Source organism: Neopsephotus bourkii, unplaced genomic scaffold, assembly GCF_033783945.1.
Source record: "Neopsephotus bourkii isolate Nb327-2 ecotype Australia unplaced genomic scaffold, CSIRO-AGI_Nbou_v1 NB_1663, whole genome shotgun sequence".
Lineage (NCBI taxonomy): Eukaryota > Metazoa > Chordata > Aves > Psittaciformes > Psittacidae > Neopsephotus > Neopsephotus bourkii.
Window position 1 is genome coordinate 7524490 of NW_026902137.1, and position 21657 is coordinate 7546146.

A 21657-nucleotide genomic window follows, 5' to 3' on the forward strand; every position below is an offset into this window, starting at 1 on the left:
TGGTGTGACTCTACAGCCTGCTTAACAGTTCAGAATGGTGTCATTTCGAGTGTTCTGACATAAATAGATTGGTGTTTGCTATATTATTTCAAAAAATGTTACACAAAACCCCTTTTCTCCAGTCTTAATTCACTAAAGAAAACATTCTTTATTACCACTAAGACATGTTTCCAATAAAATAGAGCTTGTTCTCTCACAGGAATGCATTTCTTTTTTCTCAGTTAACAGAATTCTTGGCCTTCGTATTGATAATGAGAAACAATCTCTAATTATCAGTCTAAGTCTAGCGTTTTTCAATCATTTTTCTTCTTCCCTTTGCTACAACAAAGTTGTTTTCAAACATGTTGGTTTGAAAAGGTATTTCAGCAGATGTGAATTTGCCAAAAAAAAAATGTAAAAGGAAAAGACCCCTAAGTCTGTTTTCACTTTCCAAGTCTTCCGTATCTATGTTGCTATTATTTCTGTGCTAAATATTGCTTCATTTGCAAAATTCTATTTTCTCAAATGTTGCAGAACTGCACAAAGCTGGTGTTCTTAAGGTGCACAATTTGCAGGAATCTTACCTGCCTTGAGTTCCAATTTAAGTCTTACTCTCTCTGTCCCTTCCCCAGCATCCCTGTCACAGGACTAAAAAAGCCTGGTAAGTCAGGTGGGTTTTGCTTTAATTTCTATGTAACAGGTAAAACTACATGCACTGTGAAGCTCGTGATTTTTATATGCATTTTCAGAGATCCAGCATGCTTCATATTCAGTCTTCCTTCTGCTGTGGAAATACATAAAAATAGATTTTAGCAGGAGTGGCTCATAATAGCAGCCATTTTAGTCAAGAGGCAGGAATGTGTGGAAATTTTACAGTTTTAATAGGCCGTAACATCAGGAAGCACATACTGCCTTCGTTCCACTGGCTGCATTACAATGTTATCAATTCACACCTGCAAAGACTGTAGCCTAATTTTAATTACTAGCAAGTGAAGGATGCGAGGAAACCAGACTGGCTAAAGAACTAGTGCTTAACTAAGAGTGAAAGAAGTCTGATGAAAAATCAGGAAAGCTACAAATGCTTTGTTTCACTCTTGCATGTTCTAGCTTTAAGACATTTTTCTGCTCCCATTAAACATCCTGGCCCTCCATGCTGTTCAAAGTCATTAGTGATTTACTATGGAAAAAAAACCACAAACTCTGATTTAAAGTTGTTGTCATCACTCAGCACCACAAGAAATGACTCCAAGAATCTACCTAATGAGTAACATGCAAACATGCTTTCTGCATAACTGGAATGGTAGTTGCAGATCTGAAGAAGAATTAATAGAAACATCCAGTATGAAACAGCTGCTGGTACCCACCAGTATCTCTTGGCATCCTCCGCATCTCACTGTATGTGTATTGTTGCCTTTGAACAAATCACTTACTGTTGTCCGGCAACAGAAGACCTTTAATAAACTAGAGCTAACAAGGACTATGTATGCATGAATCCTTTATGCCATCTAAAATGGACTTCAGGGAAACCAAAAAAGAAGTGCAGCATTAAATATGCTTTTCCCCTCTTTCAAACTTATTCACTTGACTTCCTGTAGCTCAGCAATCCAAGATCTCTAGAGGTAATTCTGAATATCTGTGACATGTACTTCTCTAAGTAAATCCTGATTCATGACCCCAAGACCATACATATTGTGTGACTAGCAAGAACTGCACCATTTACCTTTAAAGGTCCCTGACCATAATCCATTTATAATGTGTTTCACTTATACCTAAAGAAATCAAAAAAATCTCCATAAGAAGATGCAGGCTTTGTTTCTCCTGTTAACTGCTGATACACTGAATATTTAAAGAAGTAAAATGTGGAACAATAAAGCCAGTATTCAGTTCCTGTCTCTGACACAGAGATCTAGCTGGTTGCTTGCCAACTTGCTTGAATCACATGGCACTCTCTTAAATTATTTCACGTGCCCTAATTTTTGTTGCCCTTATTTACTGAGATAACACATTTATTTGGGTAGGGTCTTTGCTCACCAGCTGTTCACACTGAGTCTAGCACAGCAGAGTGCATTCTGAGGTACCACATATCATTGTGCTACTCTAATACTGTATTTCCTGTGTGGAAGACTTTAAAAGCCACCACTGTATTAGTATAAAACCAGTATGTACAACTTAACAAGTAAGTTATCAGGCTTTTATGCATATTCACTACTATATCTTCCAGTCACTTTTGTACCCTGCAGGTACCTTTTTAATTTTATTTCCATTTTCGTATTGCAGTTAGAAACAACTTACAGGCTCAGCTGGACATAGCAAGTATAACCCATCACTTGTAGATCACCTGTATAACACAGTGGTTTAGTTGCAAACGCAAATCTTCCTGAGCTGGAGTAGCAATCACCATGTACTTTCCAAAGCACCACCCCAAGTAAATAGGGTATCTTTCCAGATGTCAAAGCCAGAGTCACAGCTGAAGGAGGTCCTTAGCACCAATAGATAGATTTGCTCAGACTTTAATTAAGGATCTCACTGATGACATTTAACAAATAATTTGCTCAGTGGTACAATACATTTTAAATTCAGACTGCATATCTGAAACTGATTTTGATACACAATAATTGCAAGATTTTCTATAGTTTCCGTGTTCCTCTCAAACACTGAAAATGTCAGACAAATGGAGAATGAATGCTATGGTTATGAATAGAAATCTGAAAGGCTACATAATCAGCAGCCTTAATGATGACAACCATACCCTTTGGGAATCAAACCCAGAGCTCCTATACATACCCTTGTCACTTCTCCAAGCAAAAATCAGAGTCTGTGGTTTAAACAGCAGCATTCCCTAGAGGATACTTACATGAAACAGAGATCATGGGCATCCTAAAGGGAAAAGAGAATAGTGCAGTAACTGTCTTTGGTAATCACACACAGACTGATGCAGTAAGTAGATGCTGCTCACTCATTTACTTCACAGTAGAGGGTAGCTGGGATTGACAGAATACTGCAAGAATCTTGGCATTATATTGCCTCTTTGACGGCATGATATTGCCAATTGGTTTTGTAGCTGAGGGGAAAAATAGCAGAAAGCCTTAATTTTGCAGCTATGTGTATCATAGCAGAAAGTCAATTGCCAGGGTAGAAGGTAAGTGTATGACTAGAAAGACATGGACAAAGCAGCAAAGAACAGACGAGGAGTCATGCCCCAAACCATAATGCCTGAGCCCTGAAACAAGCAGAAAGAATGAGGAAGCAGTAGGGAATGACCTTTTGGAGAGGAACTGCATCCAACACAGCTTCTGCCTGTGGCCATACCAGTGACACAGAGCTGAGGTACAAGGGAAAGGAGGAGAATGTCTAAATTCCTTTAGTGCAACAGCACAAAGGCTCCCCATGGTTTCTGAGCAAAGGACATGTTGAGATGAGGAGATCTGATACTAACTGCCATGAACACTGGGAACTTCTGAAACATTGTCTAGCTCAGGGGCAGATCAGACTGCTATAGATCTACTAACTATTGGCTGCTCCTGCTTCTGCTTCGAGATATGTTGACTTCAGACTGGCCAGAATCTGGACCTAATGATATTTGAATTGTCAGTCTCCAGTTATATCTTCTTTACAATGTCCAAGAAGATGTAATGAAGAAAAGTAATCATCAGAGAAACATTCATAAATGAGTACTCAAGACAAAGAAATAAGAATGTAATTATACAGTACCCAGCATACATCATAAAATGTATGCTCACAGAACGTGTCTGACTTCAGCTTATCTTAACAGAAAAGGGAATGTCAAAACTGGAAGTCTTCTCAAATATGCATTGTCCGATTCAAATAGTTCAAATAAGTATATATAAAAAATTCATGTATGCATAATATACATGTATCTTTTTATAGTTGCAGATATTACCTCTATCTTAGTAAAATCTCAAATTTTTTAATATGATGATGAAAGTTGTGGCCTTGTTATACCAGACAATATAAAGGGGAAAAAAACAGTATGTGTCAGAATTTTCACAACACTGTGCATCAATTCCCTCACACTCCTTAAATCAATACTGAGAACATTAGTTGAATCCTGTGAGGAAAACTGTCTTTAGTTTCAGAACAAAATGCCTTCCTGAATGTATGTCACTGTAATATAATGCATGACTCTGCAAAAATGCTTGAATGAGCTCAGGTGCCAAAGCTAGCAACATTGCACTCCATACAAATTAATTACCTCTGCTGAAAAGCTGGGAACATATCTGGTTTGTCTAATATCAGCTAAATGTGACAGCACTCTTTAATATGCTAACTATTTCCAGACATACCAAGTGAAAACTCCAGGCACTGAGCAAGGAGAATATCATAAAGTACATAGGTGCCATCGCTCCATTGCAGTAATGAAGCGAATGATGTATGTAAAATGTAAAATTAATTGGTTTTAGCAGTAACATAGATTTCTTCAGAGTTTGAGCTGTGCTGTATAAGCCAATAGAGCAAATCTAGTGTACAACAGCTTAAGGAGGAGGCCATAAAAGAGCCTGCTACTTCAGAAGATATTTTGAAAGCCTATAAACTATGAAGACTATAAACGAAAAGTAAAAATCCTTAAGAAAATCCAAAAAACAACATAGTCCTTTTGACAGCCCTGCTGACTGTGGCAGCTGAAGCTCTGCCCACACAATGAAAATAATAAACTTGTGCATCACTTTCAGATGCCGCACATTTTCAAATCGCTTAACATAATGGATGTGCCACTGACACAGTGAAAATGCCTTCAACAATGAAGGACAAGTTACTGCTGTTTTTTTGAATGATGAGAACTAACAGCAGCTAATGTATGAGGTGTAGAACTTCAATCTTTTCCCATCTATTTAGGAGAAAGCAAGGATAAGGAATTCCAACAGATGCATCTTGGCCACTCAAACCCTAAGGGGCAGAAATATGAGCACTCAGTTCTGAGGAGGATAAAATATTTAACTGCATTGGCTAATATTTATCAGTTAACAGCAAACTCCAAGCAGTTATTCAAAGCTTACTCTTCTGATCATACATCATAACGAAATAATCTGTATTGTGCAGCATAGCTTGACAGTATTAGCCTGAGTTTTACAATTTACCTATTGATTTAGGGAATTAATCTGCCCAATACACTACATACCTACACAGTATTGTCTATTAACTTTATGATAAATGCAAATGTTAGAGACACTAAAACCTCACCTGCAGAGGCAGCCATACATATTCTTTTTTCTATTTTTTGGCTACAGTCTTCAATGGGATTCAACAACATACAATACAATAGGACAAATATCAGCACTCACAAGGATCATTCCACATGACTGAATGACATCCATCAACAAAACCTGACTTTTTTTGCACACAAGTTTGTGGGAGACACCTGCCAGTAGGCAATATAGATTTTGTGCCAATACAGGAGCAAGAAACCTTTGAGTATGGGTAAATAGGCAGAAGTTTCATTTTCTTTGAAATAAAAAATTAAAGCAGTAAAGGAGACGCTGCAATTGTGAGAGTGATGGGATCCTACTGCAAATGTATTCTACAGGATAGTATCTTGCAGTAGCTCAAAGATTTTTTGAAAGGCAGCAGAAACCAGCAAAATTACATTGAGGGAAGGGCTGGGTGGAGAGATGTTGCCCACTCATTATAGAGCAAGAAGCAACGATACCCAGATTTTTAGCAAAGCTGGAGCTTGTCATGCCAGGTCTTTAGTTGTCATCAGCCAAGATCGAGTTTCTTCTTGCCTTAAACTATACTGTTGCAATCTTGAGTTCTATGCTCTGGGCCATGTAAAGTTATAAACAAGACACTACCATTGAGGGTTTGGGTTGTTTTTTTTTGCTGGTAGATACAGGTTATGATCCCTGTTTCCACTTCTCACATAAAGATGTATAGATATAAAAAAAAATCAAATTCATCCCATTATCTGAGCAGAATGGTATGCAGCTGGTGTTATGCTGATTATTACACAGGCTCGTAACAGCAAGAGATTCATGGTCCAAAAAGATAACAATCAAATAGAGAAATTAACAATATGGTTTGAGTATGTGGTAAGTTACTCAGGTGTTGGGGCCAAATTGGAAGATTCAGTCATGAAGTTCCCAATTTTGTTTTGTTTTCAACACTATAAAGAATCTTCATCCTAAAGTCTGAAATTCTTTTATGGCAGTGATCCAAAATGCTACAGTTTAATTTCTGAGAACTGCACATATCTGGGATGACTGCTGGAACATATTGCCATGATTTGGGGAGAATGGGAGACAAAGAGGTTAGATCTGAAGGATTTGATTTAAAGGCAAGTGAAAGGAATTAGGAGTAAGCAACAGTTCAGGGATAATAATTCATGTTTCTTTGCAATACTACTTAAACTTACTATGTTATAAACCATAATTTTAGTCATAATATTTCTGCTAATGTTAGGAAAGTGTTAAATTGTAATTTAACATTATAAACTGAAGTAAATTATCTGACATAAATAAAAATTCTCAAAGAATAATGCTACAGAAAATGGATCCTTTGAAATAAATTCCAGAAGAGTTTCATGCTGCACAACATCATGTCTGGCAATTTCTTTCTAGACATTTAACCATCTTCCCAATATGATTCAGATCCTAACGTTCCTTTTATGTTAGAAAATGTGCTTACAGGCTCCTTTTCCCCAAGTTAAACTCTCTTCTTTTTTTGCATTTTGAAGTTAATTTCAAACCTTAGATTGATAAATGCTTCTGCACTAAATCAGTAGAACGGCAACAACAAAGCCTACAATTACACCATGCTTATTTGATCTCCTTATTTGCTAGAAAAACAGCAAATCTCAGCACATTTTTAAAGAAATTTGAAAAAGTCACAAATACGATCAAATAAACCTGAAAGCTGTTCAGCATTCATCATCATCCCCATCCTTTGATGTTTTCCTGCAAAGGTATAAAGTCTCATTTCTCAAAATCTTTTCCAGCACAGTGATGTCATCCACTCCTGCTGTAGCTCTTCCACTGCATTTGCTGCTTTTTAAACTTACACAGAGGTTTTGACACGAGGATATTCACACATCCTGTACACACAAGACTCCACTTGTGCTTTGTATTGTTCTGTTATAAAGTTGGTGCATAATTTACAAACTAACATTTTAAATCTAAATATTTGGAGAAACTGAAAATCTATCTTGGACTTGTCTGGGACAAACACATCAAATAATTACACATATGCGAAATAAAAACTGATATTTGATCAGCAAATAAATACTCCTGCACTCTTCTGTATCAAACATACCAAATATATACTTTCATTACAGATTTTTAAGGACTGTATTTATGATTCTATTTAAACATGCTTTTTTGGAAACAGGTTCATAGTCCCTATACAAAATCCAATTAGCATATATGGTGTCTGCTCAGCAATGTTTTGGCCATTGTGAGTACTGAAGTTCAGTAAGCTCTACCTACATCCCTTACAGACACTTTTCTTCCTTTGAAACCCAACACAAGAAGAGCAGAGGTAGCTTGGTTCAGCTCTTTATGATAAGTAATTTTCCCGTTAGCTTGTTTCCCAAGGATTGCCAAATAGTAATAATCATCTGTGCAGCCAACTTGGGTCTAACTGATTTGCTCCTACAGCCTCATATGAGCTGTTCCACATCTCATTCCCAACCTCTTGACCCATATAGTAGGAATATTTTTTTTAATCCAACACAGATGATCTGTAGCTAGTATTAATCCAAAAATTCAATCTCTCCCTTTCATTTTCATTTCTTCTCAATCGAACAGCTCTGCAAAGGGAATATAACAGGTTTCTAGCTGTGTAATTGTGAAGAATAGTACAGAGACTATAAAAACGTGACACAGATGAAAGGCACAGTGAAGTTACCCTTCTGGGTCCATTAGACAACATTTTAAACTGTTTTAATCACAAAGTGGGCTATTCGACTGGAATGTTAATGACAAATGTTTTAATGGATTGGGACATTTAAAATAATCTTAAAACTACAAATACATGTTTAATTCAAAAGACTGGCAGAAGATCATGTCTTTATGTGAAAGACTGAAGACAGTATAAATAACCCTTATCATTGCCCATCTTTTTCCTACAGGTTTCTGAATGTTTTGACCTGTTAATTAGAAGTTTATCTGTGCCCACAATTACTATGTAATGATTTTTAAATTTCAGACCAGTAAAAAAACCAATAAACTACAAACATCCGTAGTGAACATTAAGAAGACTTGATTAAGCAGCTGGAGATGGGCTGTGTTAGTTTTAGGCAGGGTTACAAGGACTCCCACTCTGCATATAGCAGTGTCCAGGATAATGTCAGAGTACGTTTGTTCCTGTACTTGGAAATAATTATCAATGTTCTAAACCACTATGTCAATGAAGTCCAAATTTCTTGCTTTTTTAAATGAGTACTTCTATACAGGAGCACTCCTTTTTCCTGTCCTACAGCTCTGCTACAAAATTATTCTAGACTGATATCTGTACATGATTTTCATCTTCCACAGCACCCAGATTTGGTCCTTGGCACTTTGCGTTTCAGTTGACATGTCGTGAAGGATAAGATGCTTCAGGTATTGGTAAGAAGTGAAGAAATTTTTCACTTCTGTTACCAGCCCAAATCATCAGCAATAACATTAGCAGTATCCATGTTAAGGTGGAATAGAAAAAAACCCCAACCTACAACATAGATCAGGAAAAGCTATGTTGTATAAATGGAGCTACACCAACATCCAGCAGCTGAGAATCTGGCCCTAATATCTCATAGTGTAATATGTCACAATCTTTCTACCTTTCACAGTAGATACATCTGCACAACAAATCAGTTTATGCATGTTACAATGTAATAACATCATAAGATATTTATAGAACATAAGACACTATTATGCAAGTCCATTCTCAGCAGTCTGGCCAGACTGGCCATCAGGGAGCAAGAAGTGTAATTAGACAGCTCAGCTGGGGATACTGAAAGATTAGCGGTAAACCACTAACCTACAAGCTAGGATAGTAATGCCACAGGCTCAACTCTGAAAGAAAAAGCTGGTAATTCCAAGGGAAATAATTTCAACTGAAATTTACCTCTACCATACCTCCACATTTAGCACCAGTGCTGCTGCAGCACCAATGCTGTACCATCAGGAAAATTCTTAGTGTGGTTCAAATACACTGATGCAGTCACTGCTGAACAGCCACATGGAGATGAAGTGGCTTTTAGTATGGTGGCTGAGTGACCACCAGGAAGGTTATCACTCAGTGAACAGCCTGGAGCCCATTTAAAATGTGGGATTTTTTTGAGGACTGTATTAGTTTAGTAAATAAATGTTGTTTAGAAAAGTAGCCAAATTTGGGGGTCATCTAAAGTTAGGAATTCTCTCCATTGCTACCTCCTTGCTGGAGGGGCTCAGGTTCACAGTTACAGAGAAGACATCTTTCACAAGACGTGGTGCTTGAAAATGCCACCTCCAAAATGCCTTCTGAATCTCAAAATCTCAGTGACAAACACAAACAAACACTAAAATTCTCAAACATATTACCTGAATTTTCTCAGAAGAAATTTACTCAGTTTCTTCACAGTAATAGTGAAACATTCACTTAAATGCAGAAACAGCTCTTCACGAATAGAAATTTTAAATACTCTAAAGAAGTTTAACCTAATAAATGCTTCAAGATCACAACTCTGCTGAAAGAATCATTTTATATGCACAGCATATAAATACAGCCACAGAACAGTTTGCCTGCACATACTCAGTTGACTGTCACTGGTAAACTGCAAGTGCTCAATATTGGTCAGATTCAAAATATCAAAGAAGCTTCTAACAAAACCATGTGTATTACAAGAAAACAAACAATTAAGTTTCCTATGTCAAAACAGGAAGCAATTATAAAGGATAAATTACATGCTATTATGTAAGTGGTCGTTGCAGTCTCTGACATGTTATCTGTCATAACGATGACACCTTTCACATGTATCATAGCAAACTCTAATGTGCTTTCATCTCCTTACATAAGATATTAATAATACAAGTGAAAGCTTTGGTACTTATATTTTTCAAACAAACCTGTCTGCTTTTTGACAGTTTTATGTGATTCTGGATCATATATCTAACCTAAAGATTTTAACATTATTATTTTGTATCTTTGTGGACTCAACATGTTATGGATTCAAAGTGAAGGAATTTGTATTTGTCACTAATTCTCTACTTAAAAAAAAAAACACCAAACCAACAAACCAAACCTACTTACTCTTCACTGTGTCTGAATCAACATTTTGTAATAGACTACAGTTACTGTGAATAAAATATTAAGATGGAAAGGGCTTGGAAAAGGAACTGTAAGCAAATTTCTACCTGGAATCGTATGAGTTTTCTTCACAGTAAAACACATAAGGGGAGAAATAATTCTTCACAAAAAGAAATCATAAATACTCTAAAGAAATTTAACCTATTACAAGCTGCAAAATCAGAACTCTGTTGAAAGAGTCCTTTTATACACACAGCATGTAAGTACATGCTTAGGACATATGCACAGGGAGGACATGAGCCATGAAGACTCACACCTACTTAAACCAAAGAGTGCAGGTCTCCCTGTTTCTATGTGGTGTTCAATTTTGAGGGACAATATTCCGGATCTCTTTCTTAATACCTGTTGGTACAGATTGAAGCCAAGGTGGCTGGAAGCCAGCTCTACCTCATCTAGGGATTCCCTCTTGCAGAAGTTTCAGCTGCCAGCTCAGGAAAGCTTTATAGATCCTTTTAGGGCAAGGAAGCCAGCAGTCCAGGATATGGCTTAATATTCTTTTTTCCTACCAAGTCAATTTTATGCCAGTTAGTACATGTAGAAAAACTTTGCCAAAAAACAGGCTACTAAAAGATTGAGTCACATAATCAGCAATTTATCTGAAGCTTAATTTTCCACCACTGATTCAATATAAGCAGCAATGCTATTGTTTAGCTTTTCATTGAGTTTGCAGTGACCTTGTGAAAGTGCAGGTGATGGTAGGAAAGGAATAAACAAACTTAGAGATTCTATTTCTTTTAAAAAACTTTCTTATTTTTTGTCTCCTCAATTTGTATTTTGCTGTTTGCCCTCACATGCCATTCTTTTCATATTGAATTTTGTATTCTATGATTTTTCACTGTCTCTCAAATTAACAGGTGCCTAGTAAGGTTAGAATGAATGAGTAAAATGAAACACACAATGTCCAAATAAAACCACTGCATCTCAGATATTCTTTACTCCAGAAGAAAATGTGCCTAAGTTCTTTTAAAGCACCAGAAAGTGATGTCTCCAGGGAAGACCTAAAGGATTCTGATGATTCATCCACAAGTGGATTCCTCTGATTATGATGATAGCCTATGTATTTACTGGTTTTACTGCAGCATAAATTTGTGAACAACAAAGGGATCCTCTCGCATACTGGGGATAAACAAAAACTTTGGGAGTCTAGAGAAAGAAATTAAAACCCCATACAAAATTTTATTCTTCAAAAACAGACCATACACAAGTTTTGCAGAAGATCCCAGATGTATTTAGTACAACTGAGATTTCTCCTTTAACCTTATTTGAGCTATAAAGAACCTTACTTTATTATAAGGAATAAAAAAGATGGAAATCAAAGAAATAAAGCTTGTATTGGGTTGACCATGTCTTAAACGTCATGGCAAAATTGAGGAAAAGCCCCTAGAGATTTTTGGCAGTTATACTGAGCCTTCTGTTACTCTCAAAAGACCGTCTGCAGATAAATACATAAATCATAAAGCTGCAAATAAGAGAGAAACTGGAAGAGAAGACATATGAACTCTGGAGTGAAATGGACATAAACCCAACAGTCAGTACTGCTGTCTGTGTTGCTGTTTTCCAGAAAATACAAAATGTCATCTGCCAAAACTTCATGATTATGCTTCAAATATATTACTGTTTATTATCCAGCATTAGAAGTGCATACCATGTGTTGCACAAAAAAACAGACGGACTGACTTTTAGCTTCCATTCTTCAAATAATAAGAGAGAGTAACCTAAAAATGCATATGCAACCAGGTATAATCCGTATTTTGTGGATTTACAACCAGGTCATCTGGTTCTTAGAAACCCCACTGCAGCCTCACTGAACAGAAGTTGATAAAAATGGAGAGCTGACTTTTGAGTTTTACAATCAAACAGAAGGAACTACAGAATAGGTGATTTATTTATATATACTTATTCTGTTTTGTCTTGTCCACGGCAGTTTTTGCCTGTTACAATCACAAAGGGAGAAACATAACACATGCAACTAAAAAGAATGTAATATAATTTACAAGCAATTCTCCTTCGTGTTCAGTTCTCTCATACATTGTGCTAAGAAATAGGTCAAATAAATATATAACCAGTGTGCTCAGGCAGTGGCATGAAAGTTCAAATGACAACCAGCTCTCAGCAGGAATAAAATACAAAATGGACTGGGAATTTTATTTTTAATGATGTTTTCCTACATGCAATTTTCCTGCAAAATTATCTGTCACAAAGGAAAATGTTTCATTTAGGAAGCTTATGATTTATTGTTTCTGCTAAAAAAAAAATTGCAAGAAAGCATCACAAACATGTCCCAACTCATAAAAATCAAACCCAGAAATGAATCCACTCACTCAATGGCAGGGATGAATTTGAATTTTCTTTCTCAGTCCTCACTGCTTTAGGTAAAGTTGCTCTTTGCAATCCTTTGCATTGCATTTGTTGTTCTACAATTCAGCAGCTAAAATGTCATGGTTTATGTAATTTAGGGCCAAACTTGAATGTGTGCATTACAAAGCTCCAGTCTCACGAGGGCTCAGTTCTCATACAGATTTAGGTTATTTTCTGCAGTTCTACCATTACAGTATAGAAATAAAAATTATCATAAATAATTATCAATCTTTAAGTTTACATTCTGTCTGTAAAGATCATGAGCCCTACAGCTGCTGTGCTAGGCATATTAAAGTAGCTTTTGGCAAGAGAAGAATGCTATTTGGTATACAGCATGACACCGTATACCGAAAAAGGACCCTATCTGGTAAAATCTGTTTGATAAAGATTTCTGTTCTAATGGATTTTCCAGACAAAACTATGATCCTTTTGGAAAAACCAAAACACGTTTTTTCACTCTGGGAAATTCCAACCTACTTTGGTAGGATTTCATCTGAGGGAGGAATGGGTTAAAAGCCAAACAATGGCCTGGGCATTTATCCCACAATGTAGTTTCTTTCATAAGAACCATATAATGAAAGACTCTGGGTGGGATTCTCATTTGCTGCTCCTGCTTCCTAGGAGCTGCAGAGTTCAGTCCCTTCCCCCTTCATATACACATTCAGATTACTTTGCTCTGCCAGTACAAAATAAAAAGACAAAACCTGAGGATTTGTACAATCAGAGGTTGCAACATCTGATGTCACTGACATGGGAGCAGAAATTTCTTTAAGCAGAATTTCTTTATGTAACAAGAAAACTGTTGAAATGATTTATTATTTCTTATGCTTTATATCAACATTCCAAGCAGCAGGAAGAACACAGCATGGCACTGTACACTTGCTTTCTACATAAAGAAAGAGTATGTGTAAAAACGATACGTTATCATGATGTCTCATTTGTGCCAAACACCTGTTCTATGCTTGGCAATCCAACTTCTATCTAAAGCTGTTTGACTTTAGCCCAAAATTTGCCCATCCTTCCATAGAAGACACGTTTATACAAACACATATTGTCCCAGGAAAACTGTTACCTATATCCAAGTTTACAACATAAAGACAGTATATATATGTATTCATTCAGTGCATGTATTTGAGAAGAGTAAAATCCAAAAGCAATGTTGCTGTTGCATATATTCTCTGTTTCCTAGCATAAGCAAATACCTTCAAGTTAACAACCCTCGAGACCCTGGAGATTCCAAATATGGCTTTATACATATTCAGATGTATCTCATACATGCAGGTCTGGTTTGAGTCCAGATATTAAGTCGAAAAATCAAAAATCAAAATAGCAGTTCTGTTAGAGATTTTTAAATAGTAAAGGCTAGCAGCTAAATGCATGTGTGACTGCATGTTCCAAAGGTCAGGGAGGGTTTGATTTTAAGGCTCAATACATAGAAATACACATGGCATACATAAGTAAGATACTGCCTAACAATATCTGTGGTATTTAACAGTTATCACAGTAGAGACAGTGGTAACCAGTGAAGCTTGGAAGATTTGCTGTATAACCAGAAAACCTAGATGCCAGAAGATCAAGTTAAGCTGTCACAACAGTTCCTGTTTTTCTTAATATCTATGAATGTGTGGCCTAGCCTATAGCCAAGCTGTTTATTATATCTTAGATCTCAAACAGGAAGGAAATGTTTAGATACAGCTTGTGAATTAAACTGTGTGCTTGCTGCTGGTGAAGATCAAAACTCAGAGCTCACTTAAAATCTTAAAAGTGTACATACTTTTCTTTCATATGTAAATAACAGATCCACTGGTTAATAGACAAGTATACCTGCAGTAGCACTGCATATATGACACAACTTCCAGATATCATAAGAAAAAATTCCCAGAGATAACTGTGTTCAATTCCTCAAGCATTTTTAGGACTGCAGAGATTACAGTTTTGTTGATCTGAATTACTTTAAAAATGTACAAATGATAAGAAAGAACCGTGAACTGTAACCAGAAAAGATGCCACATGCACATTCAACCCATACCAAATGTCAGGATTAGATCTATGCATGAGTCTGTATATAAAAGTGAGTAATTTCACAGATTCCCTGTGTTCTTAGCCTTGTATTTAATTTGCCTTTTTCAAAATGAAATCATCAATCATGAGACCTGTAGCATATTTTATGGAATTATTTGATCTTTTCCATTAGAAATACAATTAAAGCATGTCACTTCCATACAAACTGCATATGTATGCGCAGGCATGATCTATTGGTATAATCTCAACTTTCTGACTTTGGTGAAATTGCAAAGCTTCATTAGAAAGGAAGAGACAGAGAAACCTGGCAGTTTTCAGATCTTTAGGGGGTCATTTATTGTTGTAATAAATTTCATTTTTCCATCTGAAGGGTAGAGTCTAAACACTGTAATAGAGTAATATTGAGGTATTTATTTTACCTTGTTTTTCCTCAGCTAGCAAGGGAGTGCTTTTCAGCTTGGCAGGCAGCCAGCCATTTCCCAGTAAATAATGTGAACCCTGTCCTGCAGTGTAAAGCTGTACATCTTTTCAAAAATGTTCAGTCCCCTGTTAGAGTCCAAGGAATCTTTGCTTACAAAGTGTGTCTGCAGAAGCTTCTACAGCAAGCAACTTGGCAGAGATCTCTAAACTATATAAAGTTCTTTCTCCCTCTGTCAATTTTTCCCTGCTGAAATGACTTTATGTATCCGTACTCCTTAGGAGGCTTTCCCTCAATACACTGGAGATAGGAAAAAAAATCATCTCTTATAGTCTACCTAAGGTGTCTAAGGGTCTGTCTTCCACCCAAACCCTAAAAACATCTGTTCTGCAATGTCTAGTGCCAGATCCAGTACTCTGTATCAAAGCAGACATGCAATGCATGCAATTGCTTAGACAGCATCATTGGCAGGGCTCCACTGTAACTATGTATACTTGAAGTACATAATGAGTGTGCTATGTATTTCAAATTAAGAAATCTGGCTTAGTTGCCAGCAGCTAGTGTAAACAGCCTCGTTAAATGGTAACTTTTGTACATGTATCATTCAGCTCAGTCAGGCTATCAGCTGACAAAGGCAGGATCACTGTGCTTAGAAGCTGTAGAAGGTACAAAGCCAGTCCCATTCTTACCTGAAGTAAAGGCAGTCAGTACAAGTGAATATATCCAGGCAGGTGTATCTTGGTGAATTGAACGGAAAAGGGAAACTCCTCATTACAAATGGATTGTAACTAAAAATAAATCCATTTTGTGTTAAATGTAGAAACCAATACAATAAGTTTTGATTTTGCGCATGTGGAAAGTCAGAAAAGAGAAGTAATTTGTGAGCATGTGAGTAGCAGAAGGAACTTCATGACTGTGATGCTTGTGTTAGCACAGTAGCCTGCCTTTATGTGTAACACATAAAAGAGGAAACCTAACTTGTGGAAAGAGATAATGAGGCTTTTTTTTTACCACTGTGTGTCATCTGGCACCTCAAGAAAGGAAAAGATTTACAGCCACTGCTAACCATGTTCCTTGTAGCCACCCTGACAGCACGCCTTCCGCACGCCTTCTGCAGCTATCACTCCAGCACTGCCCCTCTGCACGTGCTCACTCACGCAACCAGCAGCACAAATCAGGCTTTAAAAGCCATAACAAAGCCCAACTGTTTAGTGGGAGTGTTGTATGCTTACCCAGAACTGAACACAGAACACATTAATTAAGCAATGGTTGCAAAGCTCTTTGAAACAGAAAAGTGCTCTAGATGCTACAGGTTGTTATTGCTGAACACTTCCATGTTAGCATAGGAGTTATAAAGCATTTCCCTTAAAGTTCCAAGTAAAGGGCATAGGAAATGTGAGATTGCAGTTATCACTTACCACAGCTATCAAAGAAAAAACACTCAGTTCTGATAGCTGTCTATACACAGAAAGACAAATCTTGGAGTCAAACACACAACTGTCTTATCTTCTGAAGTTTAGACAGCCATTTCTTTATGTACTTGTTGTACCTTTTGTTGCTACTGTTGTTTTTATTTTTTATCCCTTCCCCTAACATATACAGTTGTTTGCCAGCAGAAGACATGGCAAGCAAGGTAAGAAGAGAACATTTCACTTACCATCCGCTGACATTTTCAGTGGTTAGCAGCATCCATCCATCCACAGTTTTTTCTTAGTAGTGTCAGCACCTAAAGGGACATTCCAAGAGGTTTCAGTTCTGCAGCTTCTGAGATTAATTTGTTTGTTTATGTAAATATACTACACTGTCTAAATCTAGGCTAAGTCTTGCAAGATTTGAAATAGCACATTCATTTTCATAACAGATCCTGAGTCATGACTGGCACATAACCAAAATAAAACAAACCCCAGCTTTTGACAGTTTATAAAAAGTGGCAACATTCCCACAAATCTGCTTTGTCTTTATAACAAAGCAATTTCTTTATGACTAAGGCTCTAAGGTATGTTTCTGATTAGTTCATTCAATCCTGAGTGGTGTTGGGTTTTTTTTTTTCCACTGGGACCTTAATATATTTCACATGGAAAAAAAGAAGAGGGTGTGTTTAAAATTCAGACTTTGCCTTTGTACTCACATGCTGAGCTCCACTTTCATGGTTTTGGCTGGTTCACCTAAGAGAATAGCCTGCTGCAAGATCTGGAACTAAATAAGTGACCCAAGTCTGCACTATGTGGATCTTAGGGCTTGCTTTTGCGTTCACGCTATTTAATTACTGATGCTATTAATGTAACCTGATATATCTTTATTTGGAAAAGGGCAGTTGGCAAGCACAATCAGATGTGTTGAACTGATTAAGGTTAATGGATCTCCTAAGACATTAGGGATTTAAAATATTTGATTATTTCAGCTAATGCATATCCGCATTTTTTACTCTGCTCAAAGCATCAATGCATTTTGCTCAACTTTGCGGAAAGAAAAGATGTAAGAAGGAAGTTATAGGGTAACTATATGTAACACACACACACACAATGTCTTGTTGGATGCAACTTGAAAGCACCCACCAAAACCAACATTCTTAATGCAAACACATTGTGTGGGAATGGCCAGAGATGGTGTTTTCTGAGCTTCTGAGGTGATGAACACCTGCTGCACATGGAAACCACACCAACATAGTTTTTTAATTGTTTTCTTGGAGGTGCCAGACTCGAGTTATCTTTGAACTATTATAATTAAGCAGTACAATCTTTCTTCAGAAAATATAAAGCTTTTCAGGGATAGTTCTCCTTATCGTGAACTCTGTGGAAAGCTGTTCCTTCTCCCGAATTTGGTCTCCTGAACTGTAATTGCTTGCAGGTTTATCTCTGCACACACTACTAATGCACTGCCTCACCAATTAGACAAATAGGGACTTTCATACAGGATCTTTGATGGTTTTAAGATGTTTGCTATGATATTTGACAAAAAATACTGCCTAGTTGTTAAACCTCATTTAAGCCATATAGACCTACAATTATATTCTGCTTAGAACGCAGCAGAAAATACTGCGTTCATAGAATAATAGAGTGGTTTGGCTTAGAATGAACCCTAAAGATCATGTAGTTCCAACCCCTCTGCCATGGGCAGGGACACCTTTCACTAGCCCAGGCTGCTCAAAGCCACATCCAACCTGGCCTTGAGCAATTCTGGCTTTGGGGCAGCCACAGCTTCTTGGGAAAACCTGTACCAGTGCCTCATCACCCTCCCAGTAAAAAAAAATTCTTTTTATCTAAATGTATGCTCTTTCATTTTAAAGCTATTCCTCTCCCCTCACCCAGCCCCACAACCCCACCACCTCCATCCTATGCCTACAAGCCATTGTGAAAAGTCTCTCTCTGGATTACTTATCGGTCCCTTTAGGCACTAGAACCTGCTTTCAAGTCTCTCCAGAGCCTTCTCCAGGCTGAACAAGCCCAGGTCTCTCAGAACTGCAGGGGGGCTCTCACCAGAGCGCAGTAGAGCAGGAGAATTCCCTCCCTTGACCTGCTGGTCTCACTGTTGGTGATGCAGCCCAGGATACAGTTGGCTTTCTGGGTGGCAAGTTCACATTGCTGGATGTTATGATGATTAGATCCTTATTATTCAAAGAGGTTACTTACTAGTTCATTTGTTACAGATAAATAAATTCCCAAAATATTATTATTAATAAAGTGCACTTCTTCACGTATGACTATCCCAGACCTCACAGATGAAAAGAATGGTTCACAAAAGTGTTCAATGAATTCCCAAGGTCACATACTGAGATAGCAGGAAATAAAACTACAGAAGAAAATCCCTGAAGCGATGGCATGTTGTTGATCTGTTTGAATCTTGCTCTAATCACATCCATGACATATGCAATACCGATGATGTATGAATGAGAATTTATCATATTTTAACCTATACAAATAAGTAATTAGAACTGTAATGAAGCAGGGGAAAGGATGATTATTTTAAAAAAGGTAAGTAACTGCCTTTGCAGTAATCATTTTGCTTATGAAATTAAACACTTCATAGAGAAACATTATTTTGAGGTTTAAGGCATAGGTTTTTATATTTAACAACAGTGTTTATCACTGCAGTGGGCTGAGACACCATTTACCTGCACATGCTTTCGGATTCTGCCAAGATTTCTTGTACAAGTGGGTTATTTGTATTTTCACTGTTACAGAGGCCAGTTGCTTGCCTATGGATTGTTGTATTTCCAACCATTCTTTGACTTCTATATATGATGATGTGTGAAGCACTAAAATGAAGAGCATATTTTATGCAAATATCTGGCACCTAGAACAATTGGTTTAACATATTAGATGGAATTTCTATGTATTAATAAAATCCATAATAGCAATAACATTCTTAGAGTTTGTTTTAGAAACAAAATCTCAAAAATTATTATGACGAGCCTTGATTAGAATATATATGGGAATAACTTTGGATTGAGAATAGCTTTATAAGATTAATGGAAGGTTCACTAGTTAATTTGTCATTCTGGTAATTATGACTACATAGAAACCATTCCTTAAAAATATCTTGCAATGACAAATACTTCCTTCAGATTTATAGGCATCCCACACGCACACGAAGGGCAAAATTTCATTCATCATGTGTCTTGTAAGAAAAATCCAAATAATGTTAGCATTTTTGAAACTTTTTTTGTAATAATAAGACAAGTCTCAGCTGTGTTGAGACCCTTTTATGCAAAGATAAAGCCTTCCTAGTGGGTAAGGGATTTATCTCATCTTCAAAAGTGTCTATTTGGAATAACACACTATCATTTACAAGCTATTTTGTAACAGCATTGGTATGAAATACAGGTGGTTGACTTTATTCCCTAAATCATATCTTTTAATAATAAAAGGACCTTAATTCACTCACAACATTATCCAGCTACAGATCAAACACATGTCAATGAGGAAAGATAACCTTAAAATCTGCATAATAACATATCTAAAATCTTGCAAGTCCTGCAAATTGTATCTGGTCTGTACTCTGCTTTTAAAGCCATATAAAGCCATAATTTAATGACACTGCTCTGGTGACAAATAAGAATCTGACAGTTTCAAAAACTGACAGAAATTGATTTAGAAGCTGCATTAACACCCACAACAAATGTACATTTTTTCTTTCCACAGAAAACTCTGATCATGCTCTTTTAATTTAAAAAGAGAAGTAAAACAGGAACTATGGCTCTGTTTTGGGGAAAAGTTTATGCTTGCACTGCAAGCATCTGAACTACCATCCTCTGATGTGGAGATAGGGACCCAGAGGAAGGGACCCTGCACATAGGCTGTCCTCATGTTTGTGTAAAAACCTTCACATTCTGAACGTGAAAGGTTAAAACTCAGAAACATTACACAGTGAGAGAGACTTTTGAGTGTTTTGGAACGGCTTCTCCACAGGAGATGTCTAAGAAGTCTAAAAGCAGCAGATTTTAGCCCTGGTTTATGCCCACTGAGGCAGGATGAGGCCCATTTCTCCGTGCAATACCATCGCCCCCCTCCTGACACCCCATGTGGAAAACCCTCTTTATTAAGCGGGAAGTACGCAAGTTTTATCAGGCCAGGACTTTATCCCCACCAGCCTGAGGAGGATTAGACCCCACATGCGCTCCCTGTTTCCGGACGGATCCCCCGTTCCCATCCCGGTCCTTTCCCGCCTCGCTGCCCACCTGGCACTCCTAACGCGGGGCTGTGCCCAGCGCTCTTCGGGGCACCCCAAACCGAGCTGCTCTTCCCTCGCCCCTCGGCGGGCGGGGGGAGCCGCTGGTGCTGTGCAGGGGAAGGGCAGAGGGTGCGGAGAGGAGAGCGCTGAGGCGAGGGGCGCCAGCCCTGAGGGGGCGGCGATCCTGAGGTAAGTGGGGGCGGGAACAACCCCAGCTCTGCAGGGTACAGAGGGCAAACAGCTCCCCGGGTGGGGGTAAAGCTTCCTCCTGGTTCCCCACCTCCCCGGCGGGGTGCTTGGGCGGGAGCCCCCCGGCGAGGGAGGCGGCAGCGCTTGGAGGAGGCGCCTGGCAACAGATGGTTAAAGCCGGCTCCTCGCCGCTGCCCGCATTGGCCGGCGGCGCGAGGAAGGGCGGGAGGGAGTCGGCCCCTTCGCAGGGAAGGCGACGGCAGCGGCCGGAGCTGCGCGGCCCCGCGGCGGGGAGCGGAGCGCAGCGCCCCATCCCCAGCTCTCTCGCGGTGCTGAGGTGACCGGCTTCCCGCCGCGGAGAGCGCCGGCGGCGCCGGGCCACCTGTGAGTGTTCCGCCCCGCGGGTGCTGTGAGTAACGCCGCTTCCGAGAGCGGCCGGGCTGGGGCCGCCGGGAGGGTTCTGGCGGTGGGGGCGGGAGGCACGGAGGGATCGACTCCCCGCCGGGGCGTGCGCTTGGGGCGGGGGAGCCGGAGCTGCCGGCTTCGTCTCCGGTTCAACCCGTACAGGACGAGACGGGAAAGGTGTAGGGGGAGACTCTCCCCCCGGCGGGAGGCTGAATCACTGTCGGGGAGATTTTAATCACCTGTAAGTGAGGAAACCCCCGCTCCCAGTCATCCTCCTTCCTCCCTCCTATTCCAGCTTCGCCGGTGTAGGCGCTTGTGGTGAGTAGTTACCTGTG

The 21657-nt window shown here is 38.6% G+C and overlaps 1 protein-coding gene and 1 long non-coding RNA gene across 5 annotated transcripts in view; one reads left to right on the forward strand and one right to left on the reverse strand.

Moving 5' to 3' along the window:
• LOC133224255 (uncharacterized) overlaps positions 1 to 15925 on the reverse strand; it is a 154280-nt gene extending 138355 nt beyond the window's left edge. The window contains exon 1 of the long non-coding RNA XR_009728809.1: positions 15748 to 15925. This is a non-coding gene — a long non-coding RNA (uncharacterized LOC133224255). The remainder of the gene's footprint in view (positions 1 to 15747) is intronic.
• Positions 15926 to 20783: 4858 nt separating this feature from the next.
• The window catches only part of SULF2 (sulfatase 2), a 144311-nt gene continuing 143437 nt past the window's right edge, over positions 20784 to 21657 (forward strand). For 2 of the 4 annotated variants that reach the window (XM_061375380.1, XM_061375377.1), the window contains exon 1: positions 20983 to 21326. The gene's annotated coding sequence lies outside the window, so the exon portion shown is untranslated. Of the gene's footprint in view, positions 20918 to 20982; positions 21327 to 21657 lie in introns of those variants that run through there. The other 2 variants (XM_061375381.1, XM_061375382.1) reach the window with 2 other exon arrangements.